The following is a 13,722-nucleotide window of genomic DNA, read 5'->3' on the forward strand; positions in this document are numbered from 1 at the left end:
TTTCTTAAAATGTTACTCTAATTACTTTAAAACTTTCAGTGTTTATATTCATAATCAGTTAATCATGATTTATTTTATTTAGAGTTCTTTTTAGCATAGTTGACTGGTGAGGGTTTAAGGCAGAGACCTCAGGAGTTGTCTGTGAGCCTCTGACCCATCCTCTTATCTGAGAACAGCCCTCCCCTGGGGCTGGACGTCAGCTGCGGTGACTTTCCTGCATAGCCCTGCTTTGTAGCATGCTGACTGAGTCAGTGTAGATACAGACTGAGGGTGAAACAAATCCCTCTCTCTGGGGAATTTAAATTTAGTATGCCAGAGAGAGATGCTAGGAGTTATTGGAAGCTGTTTAAATGTTGGACATGGAACTTGGGAGTTCAGGGTCAGTCAAGAATCATAAAAGCAGATGGAGCCAGTCTCTTGAAAACGTATGAAGCATATATGCTGATGTGATACAGAGGTGAAAATATGTGACCTGCAAACAAGAGAAGAAATGGCTTCCCAGCTTCCCAACGGCTTGACAGGTTTCCTGCCAGCCCACCCAAATTCTAATAGTTCACTTTTTCTTATGTGAAATATCCCAATCTCCCTTCCAGAAAATCTCTTTTAGCTTACACCATTGAAAGAAGGCTTCTGACACTTACTACTTGAAGTGCTTTAACCTGTCATTGGCTCCTGGGGAAAGCCTCGCTTGTGGTCCAGCAGGAACCTCTTTTACCAGCACCATGAGGCAAGTACAGAACCAAGTTTTGTCCCAAGGTCACACAGCTGCCCAGATCCCAGGCTCAGATCTGCCTCCACCCAGCCACATGGATTGGAGCCCCATACATAACCTCAGTGCTTATTTCAAGGCCACCTCTACATTTTTGTGAAGTATTGAGTGAGCCCACAGTAGACACTAGTTTCTTTCCATAAAAGCAATGGTTGTATCCACCTAGAAAATGTGGGTAACTGGCTCATAGATTGATCTAGTTATTACCTGAGACCTTGAGCTCTCAAAGTAAAAGTCCTTAAAAATGCCAGGAATGCTCTGGCCAGTGTGGCTCAGTTGGTTGGAGCATCATCCAGTAAGAGAAAGGTTGAGAGTTCAGTTCCTGGTCAGTACACATGCCCTGGTCTGGGCCTGTACAATGCCTGGTCAGGGTACATATGGGAGACAACCAACTAATGTTTCTCTCATCGATATTTCTCCCTCTTTCTTCCTCTCTCCCTCCCTCTCCCTCTCCCCCTCTCTCTCTGAAAACAAGGGGGAAAAAATGTCCTCGGGTGAGGATAAAACAAAGAAAAAAAAACAGGAGTATTTCTCTCGTGCCCATCCAGTGTCCATTTCAGAAGACAGAAAACAAGGCTGGCTGGCAACACTGGATCTGCTGGCTGCCTTGCTGCAAGTCAGGAGAGCTAAACCAAAGAACATGAAAGGACATGGGCCAAGCAGTGGGGATCTTTATAAGTGTTATCAAATATAATCCTTACAAATAACCATATTCCCATTCTACAGAGAAGGAACCTAAGTCCAAAGTATCTAGTGACTTTCCCAGGTCCCACAGGTGACAACTGGGAGGGCTGGAACAACACCCAGGTCTGCCTAACACAAAACCCTGACCTCAACTGCTACACCTCATTCTCCCACTGCCTATGGTGATAGCACTCCTTTCTACCTTAATTTGTATAGCCTTTGTCTCAGAGAAGTAGCAAGGTGCCACCCAGAATAAGCTGTTATACTGCCTGTCCTTGACCTTGGGGGAGGTTTAGCTGCCCAGATCTAGTTTTTATAGTTGTAGTAGGACTCAGTGATTTTCCAGAAAGCAAACCCATAGGGAAGTGGGTTACTTCCCCCCATCCAGGTGTGAAGCCCTGCCTAATTCTGACTGCCTGTTCATGTCCTACCTCTATGCTCTGCTGAGTATGGGACCTTGAACCAGTGACTTCACCTCTCCATGATTAGTCTCCTTCTCTGCAAAATAAATTTAAAATAGCATCCACATCAGAGTGTGCTGAGGATAAACAACATAATCCATGGGAACCAATCAGTGAAAAGCCTGGCAAACAGTGAGCACTCAAAAATGTTAGTTATTAAGGGTAACATCTGCTTACATGCATTCCCTGGCATAAGTGGCACTCTTCCCTTTCAACCAGATTTTTACCCCGTTATTAATATATTCCTTCATTCCACAAGTACTTATTAATGACAGTGCTATTAGAGCACACACATGCACCTAAATTGACTCTCAGGGTTAGGGAAGGTCCTATTGACAAGGTAAGTAGTAAGGAGGGGTCTTGTCAACAGATAGAACAATGTAGATTATGCCAAGGATGCAGGAAGAGTTATGACACATTCTAGGGAATGAGTAGTTCATGTTTAAGATATAAGGTCAGAGCACACGGCTCTTAGGGTCAGAACAATCCAATGCTTTTCCACCTCACTCAAGATAAAGCCAAAGGAGTAACAATGAACAGTCTGCAAGATCCTAAATGATCTGCCTCAACCCACTTCCTATATCTCTCCATCTCTCTGCTCCAGCCATACTTGTCTTCTTACTGTTTTTTGAAATTACCCCAGGACTCTTGTACTTACTGTCTCCTCCTCTAGATATCCACATCGCTTGCTCCACCACCTTCTTCAAGTCTGTATTCAAATATATCACCTCCTTGATGTATTCTTTGAACACCCTCTTTTAAATTATACCACCCTTCCCTCTCACTCCCTACTCCTTTCTTGCTTTCTTTCTCTCCATTGTACTTACTGCCTTCTGGTATATTCCATCTATCTTCCCAATTAGAATGAAGCACCATGAGGTCAGGGATTTTGTTTCTGTTCACTGCTACATTCCCAGTGCCAAGAAAAGAGAGAGCTCTGCACTTAATAAATATTTATTGAAAGAATCAGTGTGGTCACACACAAAATAGCTAAAACAAAAGGGAAGTTGTCAAGAGCCAGATCATATGCAGTCCTGTGTGCTAATATTAAGAAGACTGAGAATGACCCTAAATCTTGTGAGGAGACAGAAAGGATGTCAGCAAAGCATGTTCTGTTCAGATTCATACTTTAGAACAATCTCTCTGGCTGAAGTGTGGGATTGAGACTAAGGAGTCCCAGAAGAAGCAGCAAGACCACTTCAGAGACTAAGGCTGTGAGCCCAATGAGAAGTTATGAAGGCCTTAATGAAGACAGTGACCTTGGGATGGAGCAAAAGGGACAGAGTGACAATCTCAAGTGAGAACTTGTAGGACACAGTGATTGGCTGAAAATAACAAATAACTAAGAAGGGATGTATATCTTAAAAGACTCCTTGGTTTCTGTCCTGAACAACTGGGTCAAGAGCTGTACCATCAAGTTGGGAATAAGGGTGGCAGTTTGGGGAGAGAGGAGCAAGTTCAATTTTGCAAATATCGCATATTTCATGCCAACGAAGATGCCCATAAGTAACTAGCCATACAGATTTGATGTTCCATGAATACCTGGGTTAGACCAAGGAGTTTCATCACAGCTGAAACTATAGGTCTTGGATTTTAACGGAACTCTTGCTGTGGCAGCCTGCAGTTGGGGGTGAGAGATGGTAGGGAGTACTCTCATTGATAGGGGTGTGGCTGGAAAACAGATCTTCCTCTCTCTTCAGGAAGAATTTGAAATAAGTTATCCCAATATAATCCCATAAGGTGATTGATTTTGTAGAATGACTAAGATAGCAACATCATTCACCGAATTCTGGGTGAATTTGGTCTTGTGGGATAGCCAAGGAACCCAACCACCTCTGTATAAGGTTGTTTCCCCAGTAAAACATATGCCCACACCATTCACAAATTGAGAACTGCTGATATTATAAGATGAGAAACCTCTACATCAGCCTGCATTTTGGAGAATCCCAGTTATACACTGTGAATTTTTCCACCTAAAAGACAACTGTTTCAGAAAATGTGAGTAATGTTTCTGACTCCCAAGTGGGTTGTTGATGCTGAGGAGTATGAATCATCCCATAGTATCACAGCTCCAGTTCTGGGATTCAAGGAATCCTAGGAGGAAGAGTATAGGTGAAAGTGAGGAGAGATCCTAAGACACCATAACAGAAATTGGAAGAAACAATATTTGAGAATGCAATATAAAACTTGGTAAATATATCATCCAAAGTCCATGCAATTCAGAGTGCAGGATTTGAATAAAATAACCAGCTGAACTAGTCAGGGTTCCTGAGGTTGCAGCTAACAGAAACACAAACTGACTTAATTAGAAGAAGAAGAATGAAACTAATTAATGAATGAATTTTTTATAAGGGAGGGAGTGCTATTGGCTCAATATCTGTAAAGCGAAGGGGTAGCTACTAAAGCTTCAGGCACAATTGGATCCAGGAGCTCAAATGATGGCTAATAGATTTGGTTTCCTTTTTTCCTATCCCTTGACTCTGGCTCTCCTGCATGCTGGCTACTTTTCCAGCAAGTTGACCCTTCACAGAAGCAAACCAACAGTGATCAGTTTCAGGTTTATGTTTTATCCTCCCAACAACCTTAACTAAAAGAGGGGGCTCTTTTCCAATAATTCCAACAAAAAGAGTGATTACAATTGATTGAATAAGCCTGGGTCATGTGCCATTACTAAACAAACAACCCCGCAGAGGAAGTAGAATCCCTATTAGCCACACTTGCATTGCATGCTACATAAAATGTAATGGGGCTTAAAGTATGAAAAAAAAGTGATTCCCCAAGGACTATGAATTCTGTTACTAGAAGGAAGAATAGACCCTGTGCAGCAAGAATAACAAATGTCCCAGGGAACCTGGCTGGGAAAAACTTTTCTTTGGAGGTTCTCTTCCTCAGAGGGTTTTCTTTCTTTTTTTTTTTTTAAATCCTCACCTGAAGTATGTTTCATGATTTGAAAGAGAGAGAGAGATGGGAGAGATGGGGAGAGAAACATCGATTGGTTGCTTCCCATACACGCTGTGACTGGGGGTCAAACCTTCAACCTAGGTATGTGCCCTCACTGGGGATTGAACCTGCAAACTTTTGGTGTATGGGACAATGCTCCAACCAACTGAGCTACCAGGCCAAGACCTCAGAAAGTTTCTTTGAGGGCTGATCAAAGATGGCCCTAGTGAGCTGGAGGAGTCAAAGATCATTGTTCATACAGTGTAGAGAGGATGAATGTTAACTGAAGACATATCTCTCACTAATGAATGCATTTAGCTCAGACCTCTCTGTTCCACCAACCTTCTGCTATGGTCATTTTAATATGCAGCCTTCCTCAGTGTCCAGTGTCATTTTGATCTCTGCTGTTATTTGGCAGAATGATTCAGAAGGAGAAAAAGGAAATTAAGTTCAGAAATTCCTGAGACTGAGGTGAGTATGGAAACAGACAACACTTCTGAAATTTAGGGATATGCTTCAACCTAGAGTGTGCCTCTCTCTTGCTCCTCATTGCTCCACCATTAGGTCATAACTCTATGAGAAGAGAAATTCTTATACTGCATTTAGGGAGATTGAGTGAGAGGACCTGCAGACCTTGGGATGGGGTGGGGAAAAGAAGGACTGGGGTGGACCCAGCTCAGGGAACAGCTAAGGGACCAGTATCAGCAGTTGGTTTAGTAAAGCAGGAGCTGGAACAGTCAGTCCCCACTCAGGGCTGCACGGTTCATGGATGGATCAAAGATGAGAGAAGAAACTCCTAACTAATGATTAGGACACAAAGAGGAGACTAGAAAGCTTAAATCCACTGCATGGAGCAACACAGGCTCCACAGTCCACAGTCCCATTGTCTTAACTCAGTCCCTTGTGCTAAAGATGGGTGGGAAAAGCATGATAGTCATCACCTAGAGGCAATTCAAGCTCAAACACCAGGAAAGAATGAATATCAAAAACCAAGTAGGTACCCAGTTGATCTAAATGGATTCATTTAGATAATACATGGCACTCTGGAGTAGATCTAGGTCATGATGATTAAACATTGCTCCATAAATCTCTAAAGATGTAATCTTCCAAGTTTAACATTTGATATCAACCAATAGCATGTCCAAAATCCTTCCTAAACACTGCTCTTCTGAGGCCAACTTTATAGCCTGGTGTTGGAAGAGTGTTTTTCAATGAATTTCTTATTAAACTTGTTTTTTGACTTATGACCTGTCAACAAAGTTGGTTGCTCACTCCTAGAATATGGATCCTGCTTTCCTAAGGCCCAGACATTGGCTGGGTACTCCTTTAAGAAAGGTTTCTTTTCTGCTAGATATTCTTCTGCTGAAATAGATCATCAATCTTTCAGTCTGTGTTCTTGCCATGCCTGAGGCACTGATGCCTCACTGAAGCCTTTCATTATATTCAGCTGCCCTTAGCTTGTTATTCCCTGCAAGGGCTTTGCCTCAATCACATGGGCATTATAACAATTGCCCTTTTAGCTGTGGATCAGGTTGTCTTTGGGGTGCCCTATGTAAATGAGAACATTTCAAAGTGCTAATTTATAATGAGCCAAAAGTCGACTGAAAAGTAATAATACTACTGCTATGGGTGGACTTTTGAGAAGGCCAAAAGGAAGGACCAAGATAAAACATATCTGGGAAAGAGAAGTGAGTTGACCAAAAGCATGGATAGGAAAGAAAAAAGAGAAAGAAACACAGGTAAATAATGATTGCCAAGAAGGAGTGGCAGGGGCAAAGAGGGACGGATATTAGGCTGGAAGTGAAAGAGAAAAGAGTAATTGTTTTGTTATTGTCATGACAGCTGTGTTACAGAAAACAATATGACTTGGAAGTCTGGGGGAAAAAACGTGCATCTGGTAGAGCAACTGATAGGGTGAAGTGCTTGAAAAAACTATTTGAGAAAGGCAAGTAGTACAAATAAAAAGAGGGAAAAGAGGAAGTGAAATAATGAAATTTTCCATTAGAAGAAATATAACCATAGCATACCTTTTGACTCCAGTGAACAATATTTCTAGTAATATAATTATAAACAGATATCTATGTGAGAAACATAGAAATAGGAAAGGTAAGAAAGCTAAGTCCTCAATCATTACTTCAGTTAATAAATAGATAATATCCAAAGTTGACACATCAAGAAATAGGTAATAGGGCTTATTATTTAGAAAACAGCTCAAAGATTTAAAATGATTGCCTCCAGAAAGCAGCAAAGGAGGGTGGAGCAGGAGATTGTTGTTTCTCATTAAAAGTCCTTCAGTGCTATTTAATTATTTTTAATTTACATGGGACATAGGACTTAGTGTCAGAAAAACTTTTACTGAGCATCTGCCCTGTGCTAAGCATTTTACACACATCATTTTATTTAAACATCATAACAACAACAAACACTTTTTTTTCATAGAATTTTTGAAGTTTATTCTATTAATTTTTTTCCTTTTTTTTTAATTTACTTTTTAAATACATTTGTCTCTGCCTCCCCCCCACCTCTTTCCCTTGCCCCCTCCCACCTTCCCTCCCTCAGCTCTTCCCCTTTGGTTTTGTCCATGAGTCCTTGCTATATGTTCCTTGACTTTCCCCTTCCCTTCCCTTTCCCTGCCCCGCCTTCTCTCTTGTCTCTGTTGACAAACACTTTTTTTAGAAAGTGCTTACTGTGTGCCATTTTACATTTATTAACTCATTCAGTCTTTGAAACTATTTGTTAAAGTGATTAATCTTATTTAGCCAATTTAACATATGAGGACATTGAGGCATAGAGGATGAGAAACTCGACTCAGGTCACACAGCTGGGAATGGTATGCTGCGGTCTGAGCCCAGGTGACCTAGACTGTAAACTCTGTACTCTGCCTACTCTCAAAGCCAAGGCATAGATATTACTATCTCAATTTTGGAGATTAGGAAACATGGGGAGAGACAAAGCCACTTTTCTAAAATTACACAGATTGTATGTTATGGGATCTGGTTTTGACTATACATTAGGTTGGGTTTTTTTAATTTAATCTTTATTGTAATTTTTTCCATTATCTTTTAGTCACCTCATACCCTCACCCCCAGCAATTGCCACACTGTTGTCCATGTCCATGAGTCCTTTTTCCTTTTGGCTTAATCCCTCCATGACCTCCCCACCACCCCCCCCCACTAGCTGTCATCCTGCTCTCCATCTGAGTCTGTCCCCATTTTCCTTGTTATCTCAGTTTGTTCATTAGATCCCATATATGAGTGAAATCATATGGTATTTGTCTTTCTCTTACTGACTTATTCCACTTAGCATAATGTTCTCCAGGTCCATCCATACTATCACAAAGCATAAAATTTTCATTGTTTTTTTTTTTTTTGTATGGCCAAGGAGCATTCCATTGTGTCAATGTCCCAATAGATGAGTGAATAGATTGATTTCAATACTAGTGTTCAGTCTCTCCATTGCATGATTCAAACCAGTGTTTAAAAAGATGAGCTAGTCAGAGATAAGACAGGACATCCATTCTCACTACTGCTATTCAACATAGTGCTGGAAGTTCTAGCCAGTGCAGTAAGATGAAGGGAAGGGAAGGAAGAGGAGGAAAAAGGAAGGGGAGGGGAAGGGGAAGGGGAAGGGAAGGAAAAGGAAAAAGAAAAGATGAGGCATACTGATCCGAAAGGAAAAAATAAAACAGTCCATATTTGCAGACACATGATGACTATGTAGAAAACCCCAGGGAATCTACAAAAAACAACTAGTACTAATAAATTAACTTAGCAAGGTCACAAGATATAATATAAACATACAAAAATCTATTGTATTTCTATATATTAACAAAGAACACATGGAAACAAATTAAAAATACAATACCTTTTAAAGTTGCTCAAAAAATGAAACAGGTATAAATTTAACAAAATACGTATAGGAATTATATGCTGAAAACTATAAAATCCAAGATTTAAATAAACAAAGACATACACCATGTTTATGAATTGGAAGACTCGATACAGTAAAGATGTCAATTCTCTCCAATGGATATGCAAGTTTAACATAATTACTGTTTGGTCTTTTGTGTTATCTGTTTTGCTAAATCTGGCAGCACACCATGGTCCCTTGCCTTCACAGAGTTTATAATCTAATCAGTTGAGAAGAAAACTGCCTCAAAGAAAAAGCATAATAAATACAGTAAAGTAACAATGACTCTATAATGAAGAGTATTGGAGACTAATTTTAGACAAGGATAGTTAAAGAAAACCTCTCTGGCAAGATAATTTGACCTGCTGAGACCTAGGAAATATGAGTCTATTAAGACTTAAGAGAAAATAATCAGAGTAAGAGAAAAAGCAAAGGCTATGATGTGGAGGGATGAGTTTGGAGCATTCCAAGAACTAGAAGAAGGCCAGTGAAGCTGGAGCAAAGTGAACAAGATAGAAGAATGGCCTGAAAGGGGTTTGGAGAGAGAGACAGAGCCAAATCCCACAGGACCTTGAAGAGGCCTAATAAGGCCTTTTATACTTGGAAAACTATTGAGAGGTTAAAGTGATCTGATGCAAATTGTTGAAAGACAACTCTGTAAGAGAATTCCTTGCAGAGGATCAAGGATGAAGGTAAGAAAGCTGAGTGAGAGGTCATTGCAGTAAATAATCTAAGAATGAGAGAATGGTGGTGACTTTGGCTAAGAAAACAGAAGGGAGCGTCAACACTTATGGATGGATTTTAAAAAGAGAACCAGAGAAAGGGAGGGACCAAAGACAACTCTCAGCTCTCTGGCTTGAACACCTAGAAGAACAACGAAGCTGTCATCTGTGCTAACATGGTGAAGATCATGAGAGAATTGGGTAAGCAGAGGAGAGAAGGTGGGAATCAAGCTTTAAGTATTGGGTATCTTAAGATTGACATTTGTAAGGGACAACCAAGTGAGAATGCCAATAGGTTCTCTAGAGTGAGCCCAAAGGAGGAGTCTGAGATTTAAGTTGAAAGGGGGACATCCTTGGCCAATGGTTCTTGACCCTGGCTTTTCAATAAATTACCTAAAGGGCTTTTCAAACATGTTGCTGCCCACCCGTTACCACCTATTCAACAAAATCAGAATCTCTGTGAATGGGGACCAGGCATTGAAACTTACAGAGACCACTTATGTTTGGTGGTTGGAGAAAGGGGTGAAGTGAGGAAAATCCAGCAAAAAGAAGATGGGGAATTGGCCACTGACTCAGGAAAGAAGCTAAGTGTGGTTCATGGAGCTGAAAATGGACTGTTTCAAAAGGAGACAAGATACTACTATATATGGCTATTATGAGAAGTCAATGAATAACTACATGCAAAGGCACCTTATAAACTGTTCATTGATGAACAAATACTAGATGATACTAGATAATACTAGGTATTATCATCTAAAGGAAAAAATAATTCTCCTGGTACAATCTTCCTACCTATGCCCACAGATATTCCAGAAAAACTTGACACTTCAAGGAATTCTGAAGAAGGAGGTCCACTCCCAGCACTCTTACACTTGTGAGAAGTAAGCAAAAGTCCTTAGACTAATGAAGATAAAACAAATTAATGTCCATTATGCTTAGCTCAATGCACAGCACATCATCATAATGACTGTAATAGTAATAATAGCTAACACATACATAGTGCTTTCTAAGTGCTTTACATACATTCACTGAGTTAGCATTCAAAAAGGTTAGCTACTGTTGTTTTTTGTTAATTCCAAATAATCTGGCTTCACTAACAGTCATTAGAAGAAGGTAGAGAGCCATTGTTCTGATGTGGAGATTAACAAAGGCCAAATGTGACTTCCCCGAAGTGGCAGAAAAGATGGGCGGTGTCCCTGAAGCCCTCTTGGAACCTCCAAATTCATGTGTCAGCTCTAGTGTTACCATGCAGAATGGGGTATGGCCACTTTTCACCATCTACCAACATACCACAAAGATTTATGAGGAAGGAAATAGGTTTTTATTAACAGGAAACCCAATTTGAGTAAGCTGAAAATTTTTCTGATCCAAGTCAACCTTTTTTCCACAAAAAGTAAAACAGCCACCCCCAGGGAGATTAGAGTCCAAGACAAAACTGTTCACTGATCTGCTCCTCAATGAACAGTTTACAGTGTTCCTCATTACAGCTTCTCTGTCCTTTGGGAGCTTAAGGTGGCTACACACTCCATCCTCATGCTCCCAGCTCTCTATCTCCAGTGTGTGTTGTGAGGTCAGCATCTCCATTGTCTCCCACAGCTCTCTCTCCAATCAGTCTCTGGTGTGCAGTGCCAGATCACTCCAGACAGTCATGCAGGGTTCTGGAGCCTGAAGCTGCTGTCACGCCCAGTGCTGGTGCTTGTTCTCCATGTGCTGCTCTCAGCCTCCATGCACTGCTCTCAGAGCGAAAGAGTGGAAGCAGTCCAGGCCCATGTGCTATTCTGTGCTGGGTCTCAGCATCTCAGGTGGAGAGGCTTATGTCCCAGTGTGGGACTCTGCCTCCGAGAGCTGGCTTCTGACCATGTGAGGCCTAAGTGCCAAATAGGGCAAGCCTCTGTTTAGCAGGCCAGCCTCTGTCAGTCTGCACAAGTGTTCCCCAACTGGTAATACAAGGCAAGCCAGAGAGCTAAATACTCCCTGCCCTGGCAGGGCAGACCCAGTGAATGTAGAACCAAGAGAGCCCCGAACCAAGATAATGTCTTCTCTGTACCTTTGCTTTAAAAATGACATTCCCAAAATCCTACATGTGCAGGAAGCCAGTGGGAGTGTCCAACTTTTATAACCAACGGCCATGTTTGTCTTTTCCCCTTTTTCCAGGCATGGGCTGAAGTCTCCAGTCACCTTGGGTGTGGCATCCAGCCCCCACATCTCACACAAGTGCTGTGTAGGCTGTGTCATGAGCTAGTAGCCCCAAGGCTGTGGTCTATTAAGCCTAAACTCTGATTTCAATCTAGAGAGCTCTCTGCCCCAGCTCCTGCTAACTGCATTGTGTTTAAACTAGTCTCTTGCCTTGGGCAGTTTCCCTTTTTCTGGCAGCTCTTCCCTTCACAGAAGGCAGGATGCTTTTAATATGCCACCTCAGCACCCTTGGTAGGGGGTGGGGTGCTGGCTCTGGCTGATTAGGGTTCCCCTGGACTGGAGCCCTTGGCCTTCCAGTAATCTGGATGGACCTACGCTGTTACACTAGGAGCACCTGAGACAGCAGGACCATCCTGTGCAAGGACTATATCCCACAGTGTCTGAATTCCTCCAGGGAGGCTGGACTGTAGGCAGGTTCAGAGCTACCTGTGAAGGCATCTGAGCATGGAGACAATTTCACTGGGATCTTCAACTCAACTAACTCTTGATCACTCATAGATATCAGTGCATTTAAGCTTCACTTTGCCTTTGTGTAGTAGAGATGGTTACCTACATTCTACAAATAAGGAAAGTGAGGCTTAGAGAGGTTTGAAAAAGCTTTCCAAAATTCACACAGCCAGTTAACATCAGAGCCTGGACTCAAACTGAAAACCTAAATTCAAATTTGGACTGATTTTGCTATCATGCTAATCCCCCAGCTTTTTGTCTTACCAGATTTTGAGGAAGTAGGACCACAGCCAAATTAAAAGAACCCAAAACAAGACCTAGAGATATTTCACCTTCAATACACTAAAGAAGAAATGGATAAAGGATCTTAATAGGTAATTTAGAGAAGAGGCCTACAAATGCCAAAAGTAAAAAGACACAAATAAAATACAAATTAAAATTATATAATTCTACACCCATCAAATTAGTTTTAAAATGTAAAAGTCAGAAAATAAGCACTGGAAGGAATATGGGGGGAGTAGGACAAAGACATTGCCATCCTACATGCTAAGCCAGCCTGGGTCTACTCAGATATTACAATTTAAACCAGGCTCTCTGCTCCCAAACCAGTTATAAGTCTGAATCCTGTAAGGTAATTCCATACTGTCTCAGGAGGAAACAGATATTTAAAATTGGCCAGAATTGAGAGGCAAGATCACAGAGGAGTGAATGGAAGTCACATTGACCTCCTTCCAGGACGAATCTGGAATTACAACTGAATTGTAGAGAAATAACCAGGAACAAACAACTGAACAATAGTAAGAGAGGAGCCTTATAACCTCAGACAGACAGAAGAATAAGCTTTAGCACAACCTGACTGGTAAGGAGTGCTGTAGAGACTCAAGAAGGCAAGCTGGGTGCCCACGGTCAGCTGCACAAAGGTATATTTAAACAGCCAGTTGGATCCCCCTGAAAAGAGTGGGGTCTAAACCATAAGTGAGAATCCCCAGCCTACAGCAGCAGAGCCCAAAAAGTATACAAATATCAGCCCACTGCAAAAGCAGCAGGGTTGCTCTCTGCCAGAGATGAGCAGCTGGAGATACAAAACGCCATCTAAAGAGCCAAAGCATAAATTTTTATTTGCAGCCACTTGGCCTGGGTTCCAGCAAAAGCAGGGGCAGAGTGGGCTAGAGACACCTAAGGAGAGACTGGGAAAGGAGGCTTTGGGGAGAGAACTGAGAGAGTAGGCAGCGGGATCCTGGTGCTGACTCATTCCGCCTATGGCACCAGCCATTGCTCAGGCAGACCACTTCACTGAGCAGCAGCAGTGTGAGAGGACACAATAGCCTCGCCCCCCAGGAGAGACTCTGCCTCACCCTGTGATGCCTAAGCCTGACTAGATTAAGCAGAGTGACTAGATTAACAACTGAATGAGACAGCCACAGGCAATAGATTCCTAGAAATCTCATACAGATTACCTAAGGTCAGGTGGTGTCAACATCTGACATCGTCAGAGGCGGATCCAGAAAGAAAAAATAGCAATAAATACTAGATGCTACCAAAACGAAATCCACTGTGGCCTCCATGATTTGTGATATTGTCTTTACTATATAGT

This window comes from Pteronotus mesoamericanus, unplaced genomic scaffold (assembly GCF_021234165.1).
Source record: "Pteronotus mesoamericanus isolate MK-2021 breed Mesoamerican mustached bat unplaced genomic scaffold, CSHL_Meso_final contig_64, whole genome shotgun sequence".
NCBI lineage: Eukaryota > Metazoa > Chordata > Mammalia > Chiroptera > Mormoopidae > Pteronotus > Pteronotus mesoamericanus.